Genomic DNA, 7769 nt, shown 5'->3' on the forward strand with positions numbered 1-7769 from the left:
ATATGCAGAGGACAGAGATGTAATAAAGTGCATTATAAAACCTACATATGGGCCCTGGCTGGTAGCTCAGTGGATAGAACATCAGTCTGGCATATGGACATCCTGGATTCAATTCCTGGTCAGGGCACAGGCGAAATAACTTTATGCTTCTCCCCCCTCCCTTTCCCCTTTCTCTCTCTCTTCCCCTCTGACAGCCAGTGGCTCAATTCAATACAGCATGGCCACAAGCACCGAGAATAGATCTGTTGGAGCGCATCAGCCTCAGGTGCTAAAAATAGCTTGGTACTCAAGCATTGTCTTTAGATGGGGTTGCCAGGTGAATATCAGTTGGGGTGTATGAAGGAATTTGCCTCACTATCTCCCCTCCTTTCACCTAAAACAAAACAAAATCCTACATATGTCAGGGTAGATAGATGTGAGGTAGATTCCATAGCCTTTGTGTGCTATTCAAATATATACAGAAAAAAAAGCTTTTGGTTATGCTCTTTATATTGAGTAGCTGTTTCAAAATCTTTATGTATACTTACCTCATCAGTTCCATGCCTTTGGAAATAAATACTAATCAGTAAATCATCAAAAGATGAAGAGAAGTTTTGGGTGAGGAAAAATTTATTTAACGGTCTTAATTATAATAGAGGGTTCATTTTCATTGGTTAGAAATGGCTCTAAATACATATCTAAGATTTAAAAATTTAGAATGCGAGATGAAAGAAAAAAGAAGACAGGTAGTGAAATGGGTGAAGGGGGTCAAAAGGTACAGACTTCCAGTTATAAAAAAAGTCATGGGATATTACATGGAATATACATAGTATAGCATGATGACTATAGCTAGTTACTAACTCTGTCTTCTATATTTGGAAGTTGCTAAGAGAGTAAATCTTAAAAGATCCCATCACAAGAAAAATATTCTGTAACCACGTATGATGACATGTTAACTAGACATATTGGGGTGATTATTTTATAATTTTTACAAATATTAAATCATGTTATAGACTTGAAATCAATATAATATTGTATGCCAATTATACCTCAATTAAAAAAAAGATGTGGAGCTAATGAGATGGAAGGGGACATCATAGAGCAGAAGGGTGACAGAAGGAGCAAGAGGCACATAAAGTAGGAGCAGAGCATTGAGTGGGACAGAGATGCCAGGTACAGAGAGGGCTGAGTCACTTAATGTGGGCCAAGTGGCCCACCACCATCCCACACTCATTTCTCACAGTAATTCTCAAAATGATCACATAGTATAATAATTTATGTTTCTAATAATGATCCTATGAAATTAAAAAGTTGAGACACATATCGCTCCTCTTTTGAAGAAGCTGTAGTACTCTTTCATTATAATGCCATTTGTCTCTGAAATAATATGCTATTCAAGTAAATAAGTATGCCAACCCATACAGGAGACAGTATCCTATACTTTCCCAAATGCTGAGAGCTTTTGCCACATGATATTAACAGCTGCATTCTCTGATCGTCAGTATTAACTCACATCTGCAAGTGCTCTCAGCCTAGAGTTCTCCACTGCCCCATTCTGAGCTAGTATCCAGCACTCACTCCACTGTGGCCTTGTCTTCTGCCATTTAGTCCTAGAAAACTATTTTTACCTAGCGTGGTAGACCAAGTACATAAAGTGATACTGGTAGACCTCCTACCAAATGTACACACACACACACACACACACACACTTACACACACATATTTATATATAGATATACACATAACTGTATATTCAAGCTTTTTGGCACCTTAAGTTGGCTTCAAGGAAAATATGTGAGGAGGAAGTTCAGTTCAGCAAGCAACTTGCTATTTTGAGGAGCATCATAAATATTACTGGAGCCTTGGAAGTCTGACCAACAACTGCCTGAGCAGCACCTGGAAAGACACACACCCATACACCAGGCATGACTGAGGGGACCAGAGGGAGCTGGGAGGCCCTCTTCCCAGAAACCTTGTTATGTGTGAAGAGCTGATCCAGGTAGCTCTTCCTGCTCCAAAAGCATGTGTTTTCTTCCTTGTGTTTTGTGTACTGAGAAAGAGCCTGAGCCTGGAATCTGGGAAGCCAACAACAAACAGTATTTGTTCAATAATTCTCATCAAAAATGTTAAAACAGTGTAGACATTTAAATACTTAAACTTCAATATCTAGAGCTCTCACTAATCAGTCTAGAATTCTCATTTTCTAACTATTGCACATGAAAGAGATAACACTTCATCATTGGCATTACCTTCATGCAAGACCTATTACTATTTTTTTTAACAGGGGTTGTTTTTGTTTGATCGAGATATACTTGACACATAACATTGTGAAATTTTAAGGTGTACATGCTGATTTGATACATTTATGTACTGCAATATAATTACCACCATACTGTTAGCTAACACCTTTATCTCACCACATAATTACCACTTATTTTTTGTGATGAGAACACTTATGATCTAGTCTCTAAGCAATTTTGAAGTGTGTAATTAAGCACTATTTATTATAATCACTGTGCTGTGCATGAGATCTCCAGAATTTTTTGATCTTCTTATTGTAAGTCCAAGACCCACTCATAATGTTGGTAGACACCACTGCAAATGGAACTGATTTGTGAAAGATGAATGGAACATGGTGGGAAGCAGAAAAAACAGAAGGAACCAGAGCTGTCCTTAAGTTTTGTCCTTCAACCACCCAATAAACAAATCAAAATAAGGATATCATTCAAGTACTGCAGAAATTAAGCTAAATTGATGTGATCCTAATACTAGTCTAGGGGAAATCACACTCTAGGTCAGTGACCTTATTTGGTGTCCCTACAAACAATATGGAGAACTTGTTTAAATGACATTCTGTGTTCTACCTCCAGAGAGTTTAATTTAGTATGCTTGTTTAACAAATACCTTAGGAGATTCTGTTCCAAGAATGATAACATCGCAGAGGACAAAGCTGTGCCAATCTAGGACAAGTGCCGAACAAGGGCTCATATCCAGTCTCCAATCAGCTAATTCATTGAGTAGCAGGTGCGTTCTCCCTATTTGTGGTAAATTAACAGGTGTATGTTTTGTATTTCATTGTTAACTTAAGCTTTTTAAAATTACATAACACTAGCTAGAGGTTACTGAATCTGTTTTGAGCCAAATTATGGGGTAGGCATCCAACAACAATCTTCCAATTAGTCACTTTTATCACCATTATTAAGAGGAGGAAACTGGGCCCTGGCCGGTTGGCTCAGTGGTAGAGCGTCGGCCTGGCGTGCAGAAGTCCCGGGTGCTTCTCCACCCCTCCCTCTCTCCTTCCTCTCTGTCTCTCTCTTCCCCTCCCGCAGCCGAGGCTCCATTGGAGCAAAGATGGCCCGGGCACTGGGGATGGCTCCTTAGCCTCTGCCCCAGGCGCTAGAGTGGCTCTGGTCTCGACAGAGCGAAGCCCCGGAGGGGCAGAGCATCGCCCCTGGTGGGCGTGCCGGGTGGATCCTGGTCGGGCGCATGCAGGAGTCTGTCTCTCCCCGTTTCCAGCTTCAGAAAAATACAAAAAAAAAAAGAGAGAGAGAGAGGAGGAAACTGAAGCTTATACAGGTAAGAAATTTGCCCAAGATCACACAGCTGGTAAATATTGGAGCCTGGTTTCAAACATCTGACTCTGTCCAATTCCAAGGCTTCAATGATTCTCAGACAACCATATGATGCTTCACTTTGAATTTTTCAGAAAGAACCTATGTTCAGTGATTTTGCATATTCTCTACAGTTAATTAATTGACTCCACATAGTGGTAAGTTTTATAATACATTGACTGCCGTCTGCTCTAAGTCAATGTTAAGATTTAATAAGAAGCAACATCAATTTAATAACATCTTGCAGGGGCATAAAACGCTACTGTAAACCCATATATTGAGTGTAAGATGACTCAGAATTTTGGAAATGTGAAAAAGGAAAACAAAAGCAGAACAAACAAAACACCTAAATAAAAATGTGGTAAGAGATCTTAGAATCAATGGGAAAAAATCCAGATGGTAATATAAAGCTGGTCTGGCTACATAGCCACTGGATTACAGTGCCACCTACTGAGAGAAAGTGTCAATTGCATTAACCCTCAATGCAAGGGCTTCTTCCTCAGGACACAATCTAATAACCTCATTATTACCTGCAAGTGTCTAACAGAGTGAGTACCAGTATCAGATATGAATATCTGGAGATAGAATAAATATGCAAATAAAAATAAAAGAAAAACTAAGAAAGATGGGAGAGGAAAAAGGGCAAAATAGGGAGGTGGGGTCATACCATCCATAATTGTGGCATTACTATGTGCCAGGTATTTTGCATATTTTATCCCCAATGTATTTCATTGCTTTGTCTTATATCGGCTTGCCTTTTTTTCTCTTTTCAGAGAATCTTTTTTTATTAATGATTTCAATATTATTTATTTAGATAATAAAATGTGATATTATTTAAAATCATACCTATGCTGTGTGATTTTTAATAATAGAATTTCAGAGCTGAAAGAGACTCAGAAAAACCTGGCTCTCCTCCCTTCTTTTACAAAGAGGCCCAGAGAGAAAGGAGATTTGCCTACAGCTGGTAACTAGGTTTCCATATTCTCTGTTCAATGCACTTTCTCCATCTCTACCTCTATCACTCTCATTTTTTTGACACTACAGCAGATTTTTCTTCAGGCCATGGTTCTAGCCTCCAGGAGAAGCAGTATTGAAAGGAAACAGAAACTTCCTAATAGAGACTGCCCTCATTGTCCCAAGACAATGTAGGAGGAAAGAGCAGAACCTAAAATTTTTTCCTCCCACTTCACTTCTCAGCATCAACCCCCCCCCACCCCCCCCACCCCGTCCCGGCCACCCAGGTAGCCTTCAGGCTTCCCATGATTTTTATTCTTCTTCTTGTACTTCCTCGAACCAGAGGGACAGGCTTTGTGAGAGAGAGCCAGCAGCCTCGGGGTCCACCATTTGGTAGAATAGTCCGCTAAATAAGAGACACAGTTTGCCCAGAACCACCTTGAGAGAGTTTCCTTGAGTGTCTGGGTTCAATTGATAGCTCTACAGTTTGCTAGTAGTGTCTCCTTGAGCGCTGTCCCGTGCCTCAGTTTCCACCATTTCCAATTTAGGTATAACAATAGCTATTGTTGTGTTGATTATTTAATAACACCTGTAAAGCAATTAGAATAGATTCTGGCTCGGGGTTAAATGCTACTTACATGTTCGTTATGAATAATAGAGCCTTACCTGTCCTCCCTGCTCAGGACATGTTTGCTGAGACTTTCTACCTCCCGAGTCCCCAGCCGCACCGGCCTCGGCGCAGGGCCAGCCAGGAACCTCTGCGTTTTAGTGGGACAAATGGGCATCCTAGAGAGTGCAGCAGGCAGAAAGAGTCCAGGGCCTCTTTCGAGTAAGACAGGGCTCCGCTAACAGCTGAATGAGACCGGAGGGCCTGTGCACGCCGGGACGCAGGCCGCTCCGGACCGCGCCGAGCGCGAAGTCGGTGGTGCCCGGCCTCCTGGTCGCCGGCTTGCTCGCTGCGGGCGCTGCGTTGGCTCCGGTCCCCAGCCGCAGAGCGCAGCAAGGCGCGCCTCCGTGCGGAGTGCCGGGTAAGCGCCTGCTCGGGGGGAGGTATCACGGACGAGGAAGGCTGGGCCCTTTCTGCACTCACATGCCCGGTAGGGTCGCTTTCGTCTCCCCGAGTCCTCGCGAATAAAGATCCCGCCAGGCGCCGCAGAGTTCTGGGGACACCTTGGAGAGGGGGAAGTTCGCACCGCACTCATGTGCTGCGGAAGAAAGAGAGAGGCTGGGAGACGAATTTGGGCCATTTCAGGTGCATCTCCAGGTAAGGACTTGGCGACTGGGGCCTTCATATATGTTCCGCACAGAACAGGTGTTGCACATCTCCATGACAGCTGCAGGCGGCCATGTCAAAGGTTGCTTTAAGCAGTCTTTGAGTAAGTTTGGGTTCAGTTTCCAGAAGAAACCCATATGGTTATTTATCTTCTTTTCCTTAATTCTTTCGTTTATTTTTCTGAAAGGTTTTTTTTCTCTTTTCTTTTTTTTTCCAGAGAGACCCCCCCCCCCCCCCCCCGCCTTCCGCAGAGTGGCAACCTCAGCTTTATAGAAAATGCTCAGATACGACATGGTTATTTCTGTTCTCTTTTGGACTGCTTTGGTAAGTGTGAGTGCCTGGCGGAAAATGGCCCAGAGTGTTCCTCTAATGAACTGTGTTCAAATGTCAATTGCATTCCTAGTGCCTTCCGGGGAAGCTGGGGGCTCACCTGGTACCTGGTGGGTTTGGCTGCAGAGAAAGACATCTATCATTGCTGCAGAATAAACAGGACTCCTTGGGAATTTTCTTCCAGTATCTCAACTTCCTGGACTCATTCACCAGGAGAAGCTGTCTCTTTGCTACATACAGGCCACATTTCAATGGAAAACTCCGTTATGAAATAAGAATCCCAGTTTGTAATGGGATTGTTTAATAGGCCAGTATGTGGTCTGTTATCCAAGCTCATGGGTGTGGAAGTTTGCCACCGACCAGCGCGGCCCTTAATAATGGTGCAGAATTAAGGAAACACACTTATCAAAACAAAAACGATGGGACCAGGAAGACTCTTCAAAATGCCTGGCAGTATCTGAGTGCCCCATAGCCCCAGTTCGCTTTATTATATAGCCATATGCAAATCAAGGACCTTTATTTTTTTGTTGTTGTTTTGTTTTTTTTTGGCAAATCAAGGACCTTTATACAAAGTTGCACATCCAAGGCTAAGACAGGAACTCTCCCGAGGCAAAAGCAGGATACATTAGTGAAATATACCAACATCTGAAACAAACAAAGAATCAGAGGAAGGGCATGTATATTGCTTCCAGCAACCCAAGGAAGCAAGTGGAGTGGGTGCAAATACTCAGCATCATAGCCAAATAGGGAGATGGAGGGAAGAGAACTTAGCCTTTTGCTAAGCCTTGAATCTAAAATGGCTTTTTGCCATTTATGGTCCACAACATATCCCCCTTTTCTTTTTTATTTTTAATTTGTGTGCTGAGATTTGCACTCATCTGATTTCCTAGTTTCGCAGATTCTAATTTGGAGGCAGATAGAAAAAATACGGAACAAACACAAAATTAGTATAGTCAATGCTAACAGATACCCAAACAAACATTCTCATACATTACAGTGATTAAAGCCTTTAAGCAAATTCTTGGCCAATACAACAAGAATCCATAAAAGAGTAGTGTCCTTAACATGTTCACCAAGTCCAAGTTGGCACCAACACCATTCCAAATGTCTGCAAATGCAACCCAACCCCAGTTCAGTCCATCAAAAGCTGTCACAGGAGCAGGAGTCCAGAAAACAAATCCAGGAAAAGTCCACATGGCACTGGAATTGCAGTCACACTTCTATACTTTGCAGCTCATGTCCAATTCCCAAAGACCGCTGCTTCTAGCTGGTAATGACCCAGGTAGACTGGAAAAGCCATCCGCAGCATGCATGAAGATGGAGCTTCCGTTTTCTTTAAACTGGAAAGATGAACCCAGAAGGCCTTATACTGGAGCTTTACAGCCATGGGGTGGTAGAGAGAACCTTGGTTATACACTAAGCTGGGTGGCAGAGGTAAATTTGTAAGTTGGCAAAAAAGGAAAAAAGGAGCTCTAAATTAGGAGTAGGTTCTAGCCTAAAATATGGGTGGGGCATTGAGGCAGGTGGAATAAAGGAAACACTATATATTAAACAAAGCAGCAGAAGATAGGACTATCAACACCCACAACAGAGATCTTCGAGGGAAGAATTAAAAACTTGAA

This window comes from Saccopteryx bilineata, chromosome 3 (genome assembly GCF_036850765.1).
Source record: "Saccopteryx bilineata isolate mSacBil1 chromosome 3, mSacBil1_pri_phased_curated, whole genome shotgun sequence".
Taxonomy (NCBI): Eukaryota; Metazoa; Chordata; class Mammalia; order Chiroptera; family Emballonuridae; genus Saccopteryx; species Saccopteryx bilineata.